The following is a 19,818-nucleotide window of genomic DNA, read 5'->3' as shown; positions in this document are numbered from 1 at the left end:
AGGGTTCCTTTTTCTCTACAACTTCTCCAACATTTGCTATTTTTTGTTTTGGTTATTTTAGCCATTCTAACTGGTGTGAGGTAATATCTTAGTGTAGTTTTGATTTGCATTTCCCTGATGATCAGTGATGATGAGCACCTTTTCATGTGCCTATTGGCCATCTGTACATCTTCCTTGGAGAAATGTTTGTTCATCTCCCCTGTCCATTTTTTGATCAGGTTGTTTGATTTTTTGTTGTTGAGTTGTGTGAGTTCTTTATATATTATGGAGATTAACCCTTTGTCAGATATATTATTTGCAAATATTTTTTCCCAGTTGGTGGGTTGTGTTTTTGTTTCAATCCTGTTTTCCCTCGCCTTGTAAAAGCTCTTCAGTCTGATGAAGTCCCATTTGTTTATTCTTTCTATTGTTTCCCTTGTCTGAGAAGACATGGTGTCCAAAAAGATCCTTTTAAGACTGATGTCAAAGAGTGTACTACCTATATTTTCTACTAGGAGTCTTATGGTTTCAGGTCTTAGCTTTAAGTCAGACACTGTTTTTGAAAGTAACCAAGAACAATTCAGGACGCTCCAAAAGGAAGGGGGCAAAAAGAGGAGCCCACAGATTAGCCACTTCTGGGTTTTATAGTGTGATGCAAATAAAATGGAGAGAAGTAGGGATCTCATTTATATGTAACACACAGATACTTGCATATACACACAGACATGAGCATTTACGTCAATGTGGGGGCAGGATGCACAGTAAGCAAGAGGTTGGGTACACCCCAGGGAGAAAACAAGCAAGTCCAGTGGGCTTAGACTTCCCACAGTCCTGACTGTTTGAGGAACGAGAAGCCACTTTTAAAAAGTCTTCCTTAAAAGAAAGGAGGATAAAGTTGTACAAACTTAATCCAAGAACACTAAATCAGTATGGAAAGGGAAAAGAGATTTAGGGGCAGTTGTTTGCCTGAGTCCCAGAAAAAGAGGCTGAAATACAAGAAATGAAAAATAAAAGATCTATCAGGTAGATGCAGAACATAAAAACCAGCAATCCTATAGCCTGTATAACAGAATACAGAAGAGTTCATTGTCCCTTCATATCCCATTTCAGAAGGATGTGGAGCTCATCAGAGAAGTGGGATACAGCAGCCTGGGCATGAAGCTGGACTCAACTCTTTCTGGAATAGAGGAGAAGTAGGAAAGAATAATATCATCTGAGCTCCTCTCTGAGTGACAGGCGACATCACCACAGCAGAGGGAGGAAGAGCGGGCAACCTGGCACAGAGGACTAACTCCTGAGCACGTGCCAAACATCTCAGGAGCTTCCTGAACCAGCTGGAAAGATCTGAAAGCCGTCTGAGTTTCCACAATGATAGATGGGAGCAGAGGTGGAGAAATACCTTTTTTCTCTCTTACATTATGACCCCATTGAAACTTCTAAGATAGCACGGCCCAAGGAAATAGGAGTTATCTTATTAAAAAAAAAAAAGTGGCAATATGATCAAAGAAGGCACATGTCTTGAATAGCATGAGGCATTATAGATGGATAAAAGTAGACATATTATTTATATTTATGAGTATGCACATACGTACACACATATGTATTATGGTGACATTCACGTGTATGTAAGTGTGTACTCGTACATTCTTACACACATCTTTTTTGGCAGAAGTCACAGATCTTGCTGATGGGTTTCATGACAATCCAGGTAGTGGATGGTGATGACATTTATTGAGAAGGAGAAACTAGGAGAGAAGTCAGATTGGGTCAAAGGGAGCTATAAACAAGAGTTCAGTTCAGGGCACATTCTATTTGAGATGAAAATGCCAGGTAGGCAGTGGATACCCTATGCAGAGTTCAGAGGAGGGTTTGGGTGGAGATGTCAAATTGGGTGTCATCAGCATTTAAAGTCGTGGCCCTAGATGAGCTCTCCTACGAGGAGAGGTTAGATGGAAAAGAAAAGTCATCTCAGAATTAAGCCTGGAGACTCCAATTTTGTGGCTGGATAGAGGAAGTGGAAGAATGAGAGACTAAGATTTGTGTTTAACTCAGTGGAATTTCATAAAGTAGTGACTCTCCAATTCTAGATCTTAGGAGATTCTGTGGGCAAAGGGTTTTATGATCAAACCAGTGTGGGATGTGGCACACACATAGTTCCCCCTGGGAGCTCCAGAGTACCAGTGTGATATTGCAGATGAAAGATTCGGAGAGGTCTTACAAGGAAAAGCTTGGTTTAATTTTTTTTAAGAGAGCATTTCCTAAGTCAGGGGTTCTCAGAATGTGGTCCCCAGACTGGCAGCATGAGCATCACCTGAGAACTTATTAGAAATCTAAATTCTCAGCCCCACCCAGACCTATAGAATCAGAAGCGCTGGAGGTGGGACCCTGCAGTCTGTTATCACAAGCCTGCCGAGGTGACTCTGATGTGTGGTTTCAGGACCACGGTCCAAAACGTTGACCCTTTTTCTTTTTTTTGGCAAATAACAGCGTTTTCCAAAGTGGTTTACTCAGGAAATAGTTATTGCAAACTCTACTTTTAGATTCTTGGTTTAACAGACCCTAATATGAGGAATCACTATTGAGAATTAAATCCAATATCTCACCATTCACTTGTTTGTTGCTAAATCAACATGCCATGAATATTTTTATCAATGAAAAAGGCTTTATTTGCCAAGAAGCAACACTCGAGTATATGCTAGGCTATGATACATTTAAAAATATGTTTTCACATTTAAAAAAAGTGATCCCTTTTGCCTTCCTAAACAGGTCAAATTACCTAGGCCTGCGCTATCCTGTAATTTAGCCATTAGCCACATGTGGCTATTTACATTTAAATTGATTAACACTAAATAAGTTAAAAATTCAGTTCCTCAGTCACATTAGCCACATTTCAAGTGTGTGATAGCCGTATGTGGCTAGTGGACAGGCAGATAGAGAACTTTTGTTGAACCACACTGATTTAGACAATGAATAATTCCTTCCTTTTCTTTGTTATCAATGAACACCTCACAGTCAACAGTTTAGAGAGGAGAGCAATTGTGATGCATAAGCATGATCCTCATCTGTCCAGACAACATCAGTCTTGCCAGGGAAGACTAGAGAGTGGACAATGAAGAGCACAGGTAAGAAAGTCAGTGGTCTAGAACTTTAAGCTTAAGCGTCTCCCCCATTTTTCTGCACAGTCTTCGGAGTCTCTCACTCCAAATCTATGAAAGTTCACTTCCTGCTGCCTGGGGAAAACCTCACCATGCCAGCCCTTCACAACCGTGTTCATCCTCCACACCTTCAGCACCTCCACTGCTGCTGGTGTAAATTCTGGCCACCATTGCAGGATGCTCTGGCCCTTCAACACCTTGGAAATCCCTTTCTGTGCTTGGGTACCCGCACTTTGTGAACCCATGCTTTCTCAAAGGAGATGCCTTCCCTTTGCCAGCCTCCCTGGCAGGCTACATAAGGGCATGTGACCTAGGCTCTACCAATCAGGTGCCTCCATGGGAGATTTCAATTTGGAAGAGAGGAACACACATAGAAGGCAACACCCAGGCACTACCTGACAACATCCTGGCGAGGATGGAGGAGAGTGGCAAGAGAGACACTCAGCTTTCAGTGGCAGCAGTGGCAATAGTCTGGAGGCAGTGCCCTGTGCTCAGCATCAGCAAGGTGTATCCCTGTCTTGGCCCAGCTGGGCAGAAGGGCCTCCTCCAGAACAACTCACTGACCTCTTGTTCCTAGCTATAAAACATCCAAGTCCCATTCTCTGGCTTCTTGGGAGTCCTGTGAGCTACCTCATATCCTTTAATAAATTCCTTTTCAGCTCAAATTAGCAAGAGTGGACTCTGTTACTTGTAAATAGCATCCACAGCAGAAATTCCTATCCAAGTTGGGAAGAATTCTCTCTATGGCATTTACCCACACACGTTGATGGTGTGGCTTGTGTCAGACTCAATGCCAGAGACTGGAGATGAAAACATTTACAAGACTCATTCCCAAAGGCCTTAAAATTCAAGGAAATAGAGTGATCAGCAGACCAATATGAACTTTAAAATACAGTAGGTGGCCATAACAGATAAACAAATGTGGCATCAGAGGGACCCAAGGACAGGGAGGAGACAAGAAAGTTGAGAAAGTCTTCAAGGGAAAAATGACCCTTGAGCTGAGTTGTAAAAGATGAGCAGGCAAGAGGACACTTTGCAAAGACAAAGGCATGAGCAAGGGCAAGGAGGCTGCGAGAGTCTTTCCAGTTCTGGGAGGACAGCCGAAGCTGGGTTTGGGTGGGGAGAGGTAGGAGTGTTGGCAGCAAGACAAAAGGCTAGAGAAACCTAACAATCCCAGCTGACATTACCGAGTGCTTACTGCGTGCCCTGTTCTAAATAGCTTACCCTGCATTAACTCATTCACTCCTCACCACAACCCCAGGAGGTAGATGACTCTAGCACCCTTATTTTACAGACAAAAGTCCTGAGGCAGAGAGGTGAGTGACAAGGCCGAGGTTACACCCCCCTAGAGAGCAGCAGGGAGGGAGTTTACCCTCTGATGGAGCTCCAGAGTCCACTCTTCACCACGCCACGGTCAGATGGGTGCCAGCTCAGAGGGGACTCTACATCCCGCTTGAAGGAGCTTGGACTTGACTCTCTAGCAGCGCTGAGAGATTTTCAGCAGATGAGTGGAGTGATCAGACTCATGGTTTAGGACAAACGCAAAGGGTTTACAGAGTGGAGGGCAGAATGAGGTAGGTAACTAAGAGGGAAGACGTGACTCCATTCCCCGCACCCAGACCCACATACTCATACACGCACGCACCTCCTCCTGGGCCTGCCGCATGAGCCAGGATAACCAAAAGGGAAGCTTTTGGGGACATGAATCAAAACCAGGGAAGAAACAGCAACTTTTAGCAGAATAGCTAGAAACAGACCTGTGTTGGATCCACAGCTCCCAGCTTAACAGCTTTTTCACCCTGGGCAAATTAACCTCTTGAAGCTTCAGTTTTTCTATAGAAGTAGAGAAACAGAATGAAAATCCCTATTCCAAAACTCGGAGTGGAGTCGGATGTGTTTTCAGAATTCAGATTTTCTGGATTATAGGACAGTAGCGTGTTGCCTGTGCCATATGTTATCTACCACGCCCAGCGAGGTCTGACATAGTCCCCTGAATCAAATCGACTAATATTTCTGCAGCAAAACATATGAATATTCACACTAAGTGGGAGAAATCAAAACTACAAATAGGCTCACAGAAGTTCAAGTTATGTTTTCCTGTCAAAAGATTTCAGGCCAGTCAGTTTTACATTCGAATAAGTTATGAAAAACCTCAGGTTTCAAAGCTTTGGGGGTTTCAGAATTGCAGATAAAGGATTGCGCCCCTCTTATAACATTATTTGCTTCAGAGTTGTAAGACTTAAATTAGGTGACGCATATAAAGCACTTCGCATCTGATATTCCTCCCAAGTGACAACATATGCGACCCAGTAGCCCAGTTATAGAGCCCAAGGGCCTCTACTCTGCTGTGTCATAGGTTCCCCAAAGCTGGATATGGCTTCAGTTCCACTTTTGATAGTGAATTCTAATCATTACGGTCTATGAGTCCTACCACCAATCATAATGCCCACTTCACCATTTTTCTGGGGAATCCCAGCAAGTCTTCACGCAAAAAATCCCCAAGTTCCTAAGCTGGATGCCATAGAGCAGACCAGTCATCCCCATCTCCATGCAGAGACCCATCTGCAGGGCCACTGTGGGAGGCGTGAAGCTGGGGTGAGTCACACCGTGCGGGACCTTCCCCTGCATCCACAATATTTTTTAAGACAAAATGCTGTAAAATCAGCAAAAGTGATCGTAAAGTGTTAACGATAGGAAAGAAATACCAGGAGAACCACATAAAACCTCAGTGAGGCAACGGTCAGGAAGGAAACATTTATTGACTCTGTCCCATGGGCCAGGCAGGGTGCTGCTGGGCCACCTGCCCCACTCTGAAGATAGCACAGTGTCTGCCTCCTCTGCTCCAACCCTCCATTCTGCCCCCTTGCCTTCATCAGAGTTTTGCTAAGTCATCATCGCCATCAACCTCATCATCCTTCCATGATATAGTGCTTTAAAATTTACTTAGGACTCTTACATATGTCACCTTGTTTCGGCCTCACAGCCACATGGGGTTGTTATTATTAAATCTATTTTACAGGTGAGGAAATTGAAGCCCTGGGAAGTCTGGTAGTTGGTACCGATGTCTTTATCCTTCTCTTCTGCCAGGTTCTACCTCCTCAGCTAGCCAGCCTTCTCACAGCAGATAATTTCCATAAAATGCTGGTTGTTCTGGGCAGTGGAGGCCCTGGAGGCAACAACATCAAGCAATGCAGATCAAGACCCATCACACCTACAGACCCAGCCACTAGTGCCGTTTTGTGTGTTTGCCTGGGCCAACTCGGGAGGCCTCCCTGGACTGGTGATCAGGCCTGACAAGCAGAATGATGGCAGGCTGCCTGTCAGCAAAGAAAAGGACGGATGCTGCGTATTGGCATTTCCATCATCCTTACCGAGAAAAGCAGTTCCCAAACCTTGACTGAGCATCAGACTCACCTTAGGAGATTTTTAAAATACAGATTTCCAGGTCCCAACCCCAGAGATTCTGAGACCATAGATGTGAGGGGAAGGCTAGGAATCTGTACTTTATTACGCTCTTCAGATGATTCTGATACAAAGGCAGTCTTAGGAACCATTGGCCTAGAAAATCAGGAACCACAAATTACAGAAAAATCACTTCAAACACATCAAATTCTAATTTCTGACCATACTAGAGATAGAAAGGAAATGACCTTGGAACAGCAAAACAAGTAGCTATAATAACAATTCACTTTGGATAACTTTATATAAATGACATGGAGACTTTGCAAGGGAAGCACAAAATTGTAAAACGTGAAGCCTAAAATGAGGTGGAGTGACAAATGAATATCGGGTATCTAGAAGACGCTTTCAGGCAGCTCTGTACGAAGGCTTGTTGCTGGTTCTTCACCTCGCTCTCTCCTCTAGCTCCCCACTGCCCGCCCCCCCCCCCCGCCCCCCACCACACTCTCCAGGTGGGAACTGCCTTCAGTTGCAGGATGACACTTCAGAAATCAAATGGAAACCGAAAAATTACTTCTCTGGTTAGCATCTGTGTGGCAATATGTTTACTGCCTCTATTCGGCCCTGAGCAACTGCCAGGAAAGCCAAAAAGAGGGCAAGAGCTCTATTCATCTAATTACTTCAGCAGAAGAAAAATGTGTTAATTAACTGACCTTAATAATTCATATATATCTGAACCAAGGGATCATTAGACTTGCGCGCAAGGCCTGCCGTCTGAATAAAGGATCATTGCAATGATCTCAGGGACAGCCTCATTTTGGAGAGGTGATCTATTTTTGTTTTCTCAAGAACAAATCTACCACCTCCAAAATGATTGAAGAACCTTTCTGCAAATTACAGGTTGGCTATAATACCTTGATTCCTCCAATTTCCTCAGCCCCTCTGGGGGATGTGAAATATTTTTAGAATCACAACAGCCTAACACATTAATTGGATTTCATTATGCTGGCTGCTGATTGGAACATTATACAGTAAAGGGGAATGTGGCTGTGTGTGTCCTCTACAGACTTCCAAATCAGAGAGAGGAGGGGCAGCAAGGCTTGCTTTTCTGGGGAGTTAAGAGAATCATTCAAATCACAGTTCCCTATCAAATATGCTGCTGCAGAAACCACCCAAGAAACTAGTTCAACAGGCCTAAGCTTTTGAAGTCAGTCTAAGAAAGAGAAAGGATGCTGGTAATTTCAATCTCAAAGACAGGGGACCCCCAAGCAGGCATACTGTTTACATTTGCCTTCTGGGGTCTTAGCAGGGGGAGGTAGAGATCCATTTTAAGTCCACAGAGAGGAAGGGGAAATGAATCATGGTGTATTTGTGATTGGGACAAAGTCATTTTTCAAAAGCATTTATTAAACAACGATACAGGCATCATCAACAGAGAGGCATACAGATGGAGGCCGGGAGTCTCTGTCACGGAGGACAAAAAGGAATGGTGAACAAAGGATGACAGGAGTTTATCCAGCAGGTCAGCAAGACATGGTGGTGATGACAAAGATGCAGCTGGCTGTGGTGGCAGGGGAAGAACACCTGCCCCTGGCAGTGACTCCAGTCCATCAGGCCAAGGCCATCACTGCAGTGTGCATGCCACAGCTGAGCCCCAAAGCCAGCAGAAGAGCCAAAGGGACATTTGCCTCACCAGCAAAAGGGACCTTGGCAGAAGCCCAGTTGGAGGTGGGAATAAGCTGAGAGGACTGCGCACACTCAGGACCCTGTCTATAGGTTCCTGGCTGTGATGGTTCAGTTGTGTCCCCCAAAAACTCTTATGTTGATGTCCTAACTCCCAATGCCTCAAAATGTGACCTTATTTGGAAATACAGTTGTTGCAGACATAATTAGTTAAGATGAGGTCATACTGGAGTCAGGAGGGCCCCTAATCCAATATGACTGATGTCTTTATAAAAAGAACACCATGTGAAGAGACAGACACACACCAGAAGAAAACCATGTGAAGATTGGAGTTACACTGCTATAAGCCAAGGAACTACCAGAAGCTAAGACAAAGATCTGAAAGAGATGTTTCCCCAGCACCTTCAGAGGGAGCATGGCCCTGCTGACACCTTGATGTCAGACTTCTGGCTCCAGAACTGTGAAATAATCAATTTCTGTTGTTTTAAGCGACCCAGTTTGTGGCACTTTGTTACGGCTGCCCTAGGAAACTAGAACCCTGGGCCAAGGAAGCAGGTTTAAGTAGGTGGGAGGGGACTCAATTCCCCACACTGGAATCCAGCTGCCGTGCTCCAAAGCCCAGTTCTGTGACTTTAGACAACTGGCTAGATCTTCAAGCCTACTCCTCCATCCATAAAATGGTGTTGCTTAGGTAGTGCCTGTCTGTAGGGTTGTTATGAGGATTAAATGAGATGACGCTGGTCACGCAGTAAGCATTCAAAAAATGCGAGTTCACTCCTGTTCAGGGCATGTGGAATCAAAGTAGCAAAGTGTGGGTAACAGTGGACATCCATCTGTAATCTTTTCCCTCCTAGATTTCATTTTGTATACCCCATGAATTGTGATACACATTTTCTACCATGACAGCTAAAATTATTTATCTGAATGGCTGATTCACAAACATCACAACTCTTCTCAAATCCTTCTTACCATGTCGCTGCTTCACTAAATCACTCCCAGCTTGCATATCCTCCTTCGGCCCCTCTCTCTGCACCTTTCGCCCTCCGTGCATCTCCATCCATCTCCACCCACAACCTTTCTTCCCGGGAAGATGGCTTTTGCTCCTTGCCCTTTACATTGGCTTCGCCCACCTCCAGTTATGAATCTTCCTTGCTCTCTAGCTGCTTTGCCTGGAACAATCTCCCACTGTGGGCCCTTAAAGAAATAAGCCCCCTCTCATCCTACCATCTCCTCAAAAACCCATCTACATCCAATTATAGTGAATTGAAAGAGGAGGCTGGTTCCCACTCACACCTAAACATCATCAACTACCTTCTAACCTCAACCCACCCACAGCAGATAAAAATAAACCTTTAAAAAACAGAATGAGTCAGATTAATCCAACCTCTCCTCATTGCACCAGGAGGAGCTTTGTCTTCATGCCTTGCACAGAAACACAGCATGTGCAAGACAGGGAGTTCTGTGTGGGTGAGAGTTCATGAGAGAAAGCTGCTGGGAGGTGGCCAGGGGCCCCCTTACCTTCCCTGCCCTGCACCAGAGTCTACTAGACACTCCTAGGGATAAGGCAGAGGCAGGGCACCCACTAATTCATCTGTAAACCCACAGAAGGAAAGCCACGTCACAGAGGCAGTCTCTTCCTCCCTCCACCACTCTAATCACCAGGAGTCAACCTTTTGGGATGTGCCCCCACCTATTTTAGAAGCAGCATCCAAGATATGGTTTGAATCAAGTGCAGCACTGCACAAGTTTGTGGTGAGAGAAGCTCTTCTGCTCTTTACCCACTACCTTGCTCTCAATCAACAAGTAGATAGTAAATGGTTCTTGTTTTTGCCTGGTAGCACCTCTCTATTTCTTTGGGAGAACTATTCCTTTCCTGTTCCTTATAAGTCTCATGATGCCATCAAGCAAAACCACATATGCACACAGAGTAACAAAGTTGATCCCACACCCTTGGCAATAGCGATTGGTCTAGGAATAGGCACATGACCTATTGTGGACCAATCAGAGTCCTGCCCTATGTTGACATACGCATGAGTGAGAGAAGTGCCTTTTCCCCTGGGATTGCTAAACAGGATGAATGTTTCCATGGGAATCTCATTAGCTATCTTTCTCCACCTTGAGAGCCTGTCTGCAGGAGGAGGCCAACAACAGAGGGAAGGTAGAGGTAAACGATTGACAGAAGCACACGCAAAACCCTAGCAGCATCATTTGAGCCCTTGGGTCCAGCCAAGCTTAAGCCATATCCACTCTCACCCCACTCCTTGGCTTCCCAGTTGCAGGAGCCTATTTTTATTTAACCCAGTTGGAGTTGGAGTCCTAGCACTTGCAACCAGAACTGATATTTTGCTAATTTGCACCTGTATGGCAGTGTCTATGGTCTATGGTCAACATCTGTCCTGATCATGTTACTAGTTATTCAATATTTTGATTATCACCACTGCTTTCAGCAAAAAAAGTCCCGACCCAGTGGAGTGGGTGGTTAGCAGTGCTCTCAGGCTGCCCCAACTTCAGTTGACAAACGGTGTCCTATTAATACTTAAAGTCTAATTTTTGTTGACTCTATGGCATCATCCCGATCAAGCAGGAATTCCATCCCATGAAGAGCCTCTACAACTCCTCAGGAGGAGTCTGCAAAAGCTATCTCACAATTTCTCACACATCAGTCGGAGCTGTCCCTAGACACCCAGAGCTGTCCCTAGACACCAGCCTCTGCCACTCCACCTTCCCTGTGGCCTCTGCATAGTCTTGCCACCATCCTGCTGACCTCACTCCTCCAGGTGCTTCAGCAGTGCAGAGGCTATCTCCATCAAGAATACGGGACAAGAATGGCCTCTCTCTGGGTAACATTCAGTTGCTGAGCTTCACAAGCCCCCAAGTGTTAAAGGCCTTGGGATTTGGGCCACTTAGAACTCACTCAAAACCCTGAATTTTTCCTAACACAACATCCTGAATCTTAGGAAGAAGAGATAGGTGTCTACCCTATGGCATTTTATGCAAATCAGCCTATCCTCTCCCCAGATTTTATACTCCAAAGGAGAGGCTGCCTCTTCCAAGTTAGACCAAAGTTTCCCTCACCGCTTTACCCAGAGCAGGGGCCAGCTTGTGCTAAATTAACAAACTAGGAGGACCCACTCCACTGACTCTTAATTAAACATCCTGCCCCATGTATTTCCACTAAGAATGCAGCTGTCAGTTTCTCTCAAAACAAACAAAGAAATGGTTCAGGGAAAGCACCCACTGGGGCACCTTTTATTATACAAGCGGAGGCAAATAGATGCCTGAGGGGGAGGATTGTCGCTCCATCTGCCCGATAGAGCTGCACCTCTGTTCTAGCACAGGTTTTGTGACACAGACACACAGTTACAACCTGGTCTGGGCTATGTTGAGTCCTAGTGATTAAATTTCCATTCCAATAACTCTGGGAGCAGAGGGGAGGGGAGGTGGGGAGGTGGTGGCACTTGGCAGATCACAGTGAGGATGTTAACAGTGATCAGTCACCTGGGGAGTGCGTGAAAGAGACTGGCTTTCGGGGACCCCTCCTCAATAGGCTTTTCCCCCAACTTGAGACTCTGCAAGGGTCTGGGAAGTTCTGAGAAAGACATCTAGGGGCTGCATCTCCTTTCCACACTCTGAGAGGTACTTAGCCAGCCCATCTCTGCAAGGAAGCAAGACAGTCAACAACAGTGGGGATTTGCAATCTTTCAGGAGAAAGAAAGATCCAATGCATTGTTTCTTCTGGGCCCAGCAAGGAAACAGGAGAAGCTCCTCTATCTCGTGCCTCAGCCCATCCTGTTGCCTCCCTGAGAGCTTGTGTGTGTTTGTTTTCCAGGGCTCCAGGAACATCTGCTTGGGGCTTTGCAGAGTCCCATTTATATCCCTGGCTTTGGTTCTTCCTTAATTTACGGTTTTGCTGCCATCATCAGGAAGGCTCTGGGCAAAAGCAATGACAATTCAGTGACAATGTAAATGAGAGGAGTCTTGGGATATTTTGCTTTGTAGGAGGAAACACAGAAAGCAGAAGCATATCCAGGGGAGACATTTTAGCTCTGTTAATCCCCAAAGCATCTTTACAAAGAAAAACTAAAGGCAATTTAGACTAGCGTTAAGTAAGGGATATTACAAATGGAAAGTGTTATAGGTCTGCTAGAAAAATGAACACTGGAACTTAGCAAGAGAAAACAGTCTGAGATCTGTATACTGTGTGCTCTGGATAAAGACAGAATTATCTGGCAGATATCTCTGGGATTGAAGAAATTATAAATTGAAATAGGGGCAAAAATACCCTAAGAGAAATAAACCTCAAAGTTGTTTTTTTTTTTAAGGTATGCTTTTTTTTCTTTTGGTGAGGAAGATTGGCCCTGAGTTAACATCTGTTGCCAATCTTCTTTTTATTTTTCTCCCCAAAGCCCTAGTACATAGTTGTATATTCTAATTGTAAGTCCTTCTAGTTCTTCTGTGTGGAACACCGCTATAGCATGGCCTGATGAGCAGTGCTGGGTCCATGCCTGGGATCCAAACTGGTGAAGCCTGGGCCGGGGAAGCAGAGCATGCAAACTTAACCACTCAGCCACAGGGCTGGCCCCTCAAAGATGTTTTTGATTTTATTATCAGAAAATAATTCACATCCATGTGGTAGACAAAACTTTCTCACAGTGTGACGGAATGGCCCAGAGTGAAGGTTTGTTTTTGGACGCATTTATAAAGAGTGAGTCCCCAAACATGCCTGGTAGTGGGAGGAGTGCTGTGCAGAGGTCACTTCCTAGTCTGACACTTGCCTGGCAGGGTACATGGTGGTTCCTGGGGCCATGGAAACTCCAATCATTCTGTCTCTCTCCTTCCACCTTTGCCACTGCCCCCACCTCCCTTGCTGCTGATGCAGGGTTGCCACCTCTGCCACCACTGCCATTCTGAAGTCAGTAAACATTCTTGGATATTGGGCCCTCTCAAATGCAAAAACTGAATTAATAGACATGCCCCATTCTTCCTGTCCTCCTGAACTCCCAACCAGGTCTACTTCTTGGCTTTGTTTCTGATAATAGCACCTCTGTTCTCTCAGTCACCAGACTGAAACCATCAAGTTACTTGCTACTTTCCCTCCACTCACCCTACCCCTGATCCTGCTGTGTAGTAAAGAATTAACCTTACCCGAAGAGAGGTCTGGCCTTTGCTGTGGGCTCATGGGAAGTGATCTCTAGGCCCTTGAAATATTTGCAATAATAAGAGTGTCTTTGTTGCGCTGGGGGCCTTGTGCCACACCAGATAATCTAACAGTGTGATTTATGGGACACTAGGTAGGAACTCGGTTAGGAAGTCTTTTCCAAAGATGGTCACAATAATCTTTTATCCCACATGCTCTTTGGGGACCTGAGCTGACCATATAAGAGCTCCAACTATTCTGAGAAAGCCCAGGTCACATGGAGAGGCCACATGGAGGTGCTCCAGCTGATAGCCTGTGCCCAGGTGACAGACACATGAGTAAAGACACTGCCGATGACTTCAGCCCCCAGCCATCGAGTGACCTCCAGCCACTTGAGTCTTCTTGGCTGAGGTCCCAGACATTGTGGACCAGAAAAGAACTACCGTGCCCTTCCCAAATTACTGACCCACAAATTCTGTGAGCATAATAAAATGGTGATATTATGCCACTAAGTTTTTGGCCAATTTTTTACCCAGCACTGCTAACTGATATACCTTCCTGGTCACCCAGGTCTGGATTCAGCTCCCAGTTCTCTGGACTTTCATGGCATCTTGTACCTTTCCCATCCTAACTTTCCATGCTGAATTATCATTGTCAGCTCACTCATCTCTACCCCACACTAGATATCGAGTTTGTGAAGTCATAGACCACATTTACCTTATGTATCTATATCTCCTCAGCACTCTGCACAGTGCCTGGCAAAAAATAGGCAATCAATAATAATTGTCCAGCAAATCTCCAATAAAGGAGCACCACAAAAGCACCTGAAGATTTGCCAAAAGCGTCACGCAACAGGAAAAAACACACACCCAGTGAATGGGATGTATCATTTTCTGGTATGAAGGGAAGTACCTCAGGTCAGTGTGAAAGCTAACAAGAGCCTAAGCCCAATTCTACTACAAAGCCAGCTTTTAATTTGTGAATTTTTTTTTCTTAGATTGACACCTGAGCTAACATCTGTTGCCAATCTCCTTTATTTTTTTTTCTTCTTCTCCCCAAAGACCTCCAGTACATAGTTGTATATTCTAGTTGTATGTCCCTCTGGCTGTGCTCTGTGGGATGCTGCCTCAGCGCGTCCTGACGAGTGATGCCATGTCCACGCGCGGGATCTGAACCAGCAAAACCCTGGGCTGCCGCAGCACAACACACAAACTTAATCTCTCGGCCACGGGGCCGGCCCCCAATTTGTGAACTTTTCATGAAAGGAAAGCAAGCTCGGCCCTGGAAAAAAGACCCAGATAGCAGAAAGGCTAAAATGTTAGGGCTATGGCTCTGGATGGCAAATTATACTGTGAGTTTTGACCACAAAGGGACTCAGAGAGAGAAACAATGTCTAGCCGACCTTTTTCTAAGCCCTGAAATTAATTATTGACCATAGAGCCTAACCCAAATCTATGGAGGTGAGAGCTAACTCCTGTTTTCAACAGAGGCCTTTGTGGTGCTCAAAAGCTCAAGGGACAAGGGCTAGGGTGTCACACCTGGGAATGATGAAAAGATCAGGAAGATTCACTTACTGGATAAGGAAAAATTAAAAGAGTTTAGCAAAGGAGACAAGGTTTCATTCAGAGAAACTAGTAAATACTTTAAAAAGCAGGGAATCTTATCTGATCTTATTTCCTAATTCAGAACAAGAAATAATGGATTACAAGTGCGTTTTTTGATATATAAAATAATTATTACTGTCAACAACATTCATAAAATCAGATAAAGGAAGTTGAGTATTAGAATGATTTCCTTAGAAAGAAACTAGAAATTCAGTAAAAAACTATTTTGACGGTAAAGAATTACATCTTTTGAGATTTTCCTCTCTTCAGTTCTCTGGGTTTTCTTTCTCAAAAGCACCAGTATTAAAAAGAAGTTGTTAATAAAATAACCAATTCTGACAAATGCTGGAGTGACATACTTGCTAAAACACATTATAATCAGAGAGGACTGGGGTCTCACAGACGTTCAGGATGGTTCTTTAAAGAGTGAGGAAAGTCAAGACTGTACTGATTTTTGGAATATGTAAAACTCACACATGATATCAAATTCAACAAGCATAAAAGGGTAAAAACTACAAAACTAAGTCTCCTTTTAAGAATGGTATTTAAATGCTCAATTTTATTCTAAAACCGAAAATGTTTGAATTGCTTTATTTTGGGCCTACTTCAAGGATAGCATTAGGAGGAATTTTCTGTGTTTGTACCAAGAAAAACAATCTATTTGATCCATGTGTAGTGTTATTACACTTTTTATCTTAATTCAACTCCTCTGAATTAACTTACTTTCCCTCCTCCCAACATTTTGAGACTTACGACCATGGCAAAATCCTACCACCTAGTGGGAAAGCTCTCCATTCTTTGCTCTAAATCCTCTTTAGCAGTTAGAATACATTAGCTCTTAGCCATTAGATGCATGTGTTGGCCACTTTTAAAACTTTGCTTTAAGGAATGAACTGTTAAAACACCTTTAATCAAAGAAAGATTGTGCAAAGTTTGGCCTCAGAGACTTCAGCAATGTTACCACTTCTTAGAGAGACAGTAGCTACTGGGACCTGCAGAGATCTACTTCCATTGTGAGCACTTTTTTCCATTTTTGTGTCCATTTAGTGTTAATAACATCATGATACAGGCACAAATGGGTGACTTCAAGTATAGTTTTACTCTCTTGCACATGTTAAGCATGATAAATTCACATCCACATCTATCTAGGGGAGTCATTCCAACTGAGAATCGAGGGCCATGTCTTTTCTCTTCCCTCAAGTCTGTGAAGTAGGGTCCCATTCTTACAGATTTTGAGGTTGCGTTTTACAATGAATAGACAACAATCCTATGTTCATGCATAGACATGGATTTTCCAATGCTTTATTTAGTTGGACTACCCCATCACAGGAAATAGTTTTGAAAGCACAGAACTTGCTGCAGAAATTATGGACTAAGTATCCACCTAAGGCAATAGGGAGAAGAGGAGACGAGTGGGGGGAATGACTAATTTTCCTGGGAGACCTCAGTCTATTCCAGCACTAAATCAACATGAGTTGATGTTAAAAGAAAAATAAGATCTTCGCACTTGTCCACATTTCCCTCCTTCTTCTAGATGGAATCTTGGTTTTTCAGGTTATTCCTGAAAATCCATCACCGGCCCCAGCCCACATTGACCCCAGACAGGATAGGAAAAAAAATCTGCCATTAGGGACACAGGAATAATATTTCCAGAAGTCCCAGGTCTTGCTTTGCTTATGTTATACTTTGTCTGCTTATCTGTTTAAATATCTAGGTGCTTGCACATCTCTCTTAGCATTCACCTTAGGATTCCTGCACCATGAAATAGAATGTCGTATTTCCCCAGATCATCTTCTATCTTCACATTTCACACTCTACCTCAATCATCTACCTCAACTTTCTACCCAATATACGAATGCCCTGTGTCTTAAACATATGTCTTCCCTTTTCTGCCTATGTCCTCAGTCAAGGAAAACATTGGCTGTCTCCTCTCAAAGACTCCCTCTCTGCCTTTTTACATGGAACCTTAATCTTTTCTGGATTATTTTGTCTTAATGAGGAGACGAGTTCACAAATATCCTCTCCTCTCTTCAATTTGCATCTTCTGAAGTCCATGTCGTACTACGCTGACTCACCAACATCAATATTCACCCACATTCAGAATTTATGTCCTTGCTTCTCTGGCAAGTCTGAGTCCAAACTAATGTTCTCTCTCCCTTCTCACTTTCTCCCATAAAATTTCCATTGAAAACCCATGTTGATGACTCCTTGGTATTCCCATTTCTCAATAGATTTTTAGGATTAATCCAGATTGAGATGTTACCAGAATGAGTTCAATGGATTGATGGGGCCAGTGATGGATTAGTTTAAGTTTAAGGCTTGATTCGTTACCTTTTAGGGTGTATGCCCAGCTCATAATAAAACCCTTTCTCTGAGAACTACCCCTCAAAAGCCATGTTTGTACAATATGGCTCCACACCCCAATTCAGGCACATGTGAATGGGCCAGAAATAATCAGTAACTTGGTATGAACTGAGCCTCAGATTCTCCTAGAAATTTGGAATGGGGTTCAAAGAGAGCCACACTATGTTTAGAAATGAGGGTATATAAATTCAGAAGCTGTCAAGAAGTTATTCCACAGTAAAGCATAGGTTGGTCTGCAGAGAAAGAAGAACAAAGTAGAGACAGAAAACCGCATAGTCCCAGGGAAACAGTGAGGAAATGCCTGAGTGCCATCAGGCTTCCTTGTCCCTAGTCTTCTCACTTCCTTCTGGTAAAGTACTTCCTTTAACATTTTTTGTAGTGTGGATCTGTTAGGGATGAATTCTTTCCGTTTTTGTAAGTCTGAAAATGTCTTTATTTCTATTTTGTTTTTAAAAGTTATTTTTGCTGGGTACAGAATCCTGGGTTGATAGACTTAAAAAAAAAATTCTAGTACATTAAAGATGCTGTTTCACAGTCTTTTCACTTATATTCTTTCCAATGAGAAATCTACTGTCACCCTATCTTTGTTTCTCTGTATGTAACGTGTCTTTTTCTTTGGCTACCCTTAAGATTTTCTGTTTGTTACTGGTTTTGAAGATTTTGATTATGATGTGTTTTATTCATGTTTCTTGTGTTTGGGTTTCATTGAGCTTCTTGGACCTGTGGATTTTTAGTTTCCATCAAGTTTGGAAAAATTTTGACCTTTATTTCTTCAAAAAATTCATTCTCCTCTCCTTTGAGGACTACAATTACACTAAATTAGACTGCTGGAGTTGTCCTACAACTCACTAATGTTCTGTTTATTTTTGTTGGTTCCGTTTTCTCTGTGTTTCATTTTAAGTAGTTTCTTTTGCTATGTCTTCAAATACACCAATAATTTCTTCTGCAATGTCTAATCTGTTGTTTACACCATCTAGTGCATTTTTCATTTTACATATTGTAACTTTCATCTCTAGATGCTTTAATTTGGGTCTTTTTTTCTTAAAGATTTTATTTTTCCTTTTTCTCCCCAAAGCCCCCCAGTACATAGTTGTATACATATTTTAGTTGTGGGTCCTTCTAGTTGTGGAACATGGGATGCCACCTCAGCATGGCCTGATGAGCGGTGCCACATCCACACCTGGGATTTGAACTGGTGAAACCCTGGGCCGCCAAAGCGGAGTGCTTGAACTTAGCCACTTGGCTGCAGGCCTGCCCCAATTTGGGTCTTTTTATATCTTTCTTCTCTCTAGCTCTTTAAACATATGGAATAGAGTTCAAGGAAGTAAACTGAGGTAATTGTAAGGTTTACCATGTTTGTTTCCAATCTCCAGAGATAACAGTCCTTCTACGCCTGACACCCATTGTCTTGAAACCACAGCGGCATATATTTTGTCTGTGTTTTGATTGTTGAGGAGGATGGTAAATCCAGTCCCAGTGATTCTGTGCCAAGCAGAAGCAGAAGTCCCTTCTCCCATTTCCTAAAGCCTTGTTGTTCAACTTTTCCTTGGATTTTATCATATTAACCAATGTCCTTCAAAGAAATTCTCTTTTTTGCCTAAGCAAATGTATCTGATACATTGAACAAGTAGAACTGATGGGGTTTATAATTCAATAGATAGTTTATCTATCAATAGATAGTTTATCTATCAATAGATAGATAGATCGATAGATAAAATAGATAGACAGATAGATAGATATAGTCTCCTCTACCTGTAAATCTCTTCGCTGGGAAGTAAACATTCTTCTCCTGATCTTAGAAGAAAACTCAGGCTGGACAGTCTGCATAGGGCTACTCATTATTAGCACCTTTCCGCATATACCTCCCTTCCTGAAAAGGGACAAAGAGAACTGATTGCAGGGGATATTTTATATCTCTGATATAGGTCATAGTTTGTCAGGGGAAGTCAGTGAGTCAAAAATCAAAATAAAATAGGATATATAAATAAGTAGCTACAAAGAAGAACTTAAGTAACATCATAGGCTATAGATCCATAATGTGTTTTTAATTTCTAATGAGTCAGGTGGGCTATGGAGAGTCACCATATTTGCCCACAAAATATCCTTGAGTGTCAGAGGCAGGATCAGCTAACTAAATCTCTGATCTGACTCAATATGGGTGGCCTTTCTTATCTCAGGACAATAATTAAGACCAAAGGATAAATTCATATGGAGCCAAAGAACATCAAGAAATAGACACAAAATCAATCAAGATTCAACTAAAGGTGAGTGCTAAATAAAATAATTGGAAGTAAAACTCTACCTAGGAAACTGATACTGAATGGATGTGGGGAAAGCTTGAAAAAGAGGAAATGCCAAGTATATTGTGTGAGAGGAACCAATTATGAAAAAAGAATGTGACTATAATTTGAACCATAAGAACGGTTGGGGGTTGGCGAGCCATCTGCTGATAAGCTGGGTCTCCTACGATAAGGCAACCTAGTGCTGCCTACACATC

General features: G+C 43.2%; 1 long non-coding RNA gene across 1 annotated transcript in view; it reads right to left on the bottom strand.

Annotated features, from left to right (window-relative positions):
• The window catches only part of LOC139083052 (uncharacterized), a 114,005-nt gene extending 100,523 nt beyond the window's left edge, over positions 1-13,482 (bottom strand). The window contains exon 1 of the long non-coding RNA XR_011539546.1: positions 13,362-13,482. This is a non-coding gene — a long non-coding RNA (uncharacterized lncRNA). The remainder of the gene's footprint in view (positions 1-13,361) is intronic.
• Between the last annotated feature and the right edge of the window lie 6,336 nt (positions 13,483-19,818).

Source organism: Equus przewalskii, chromosome 4 (genome assembly GCF_037783145.1).
Source record: "Equus przewalskii isolate Varuska chromosome 4, EquPr2, whole genome shotgun sequence".
Classification (NCBI taxonomy): Eukaryota; Metazoa; Chordata; class Mammalia; order Perissodactyla; family Equidae; genus Equus; species Equus przewalskii.
This window is presented reverse-complemented; position numbering and strand designations above follow the sequence as displayed.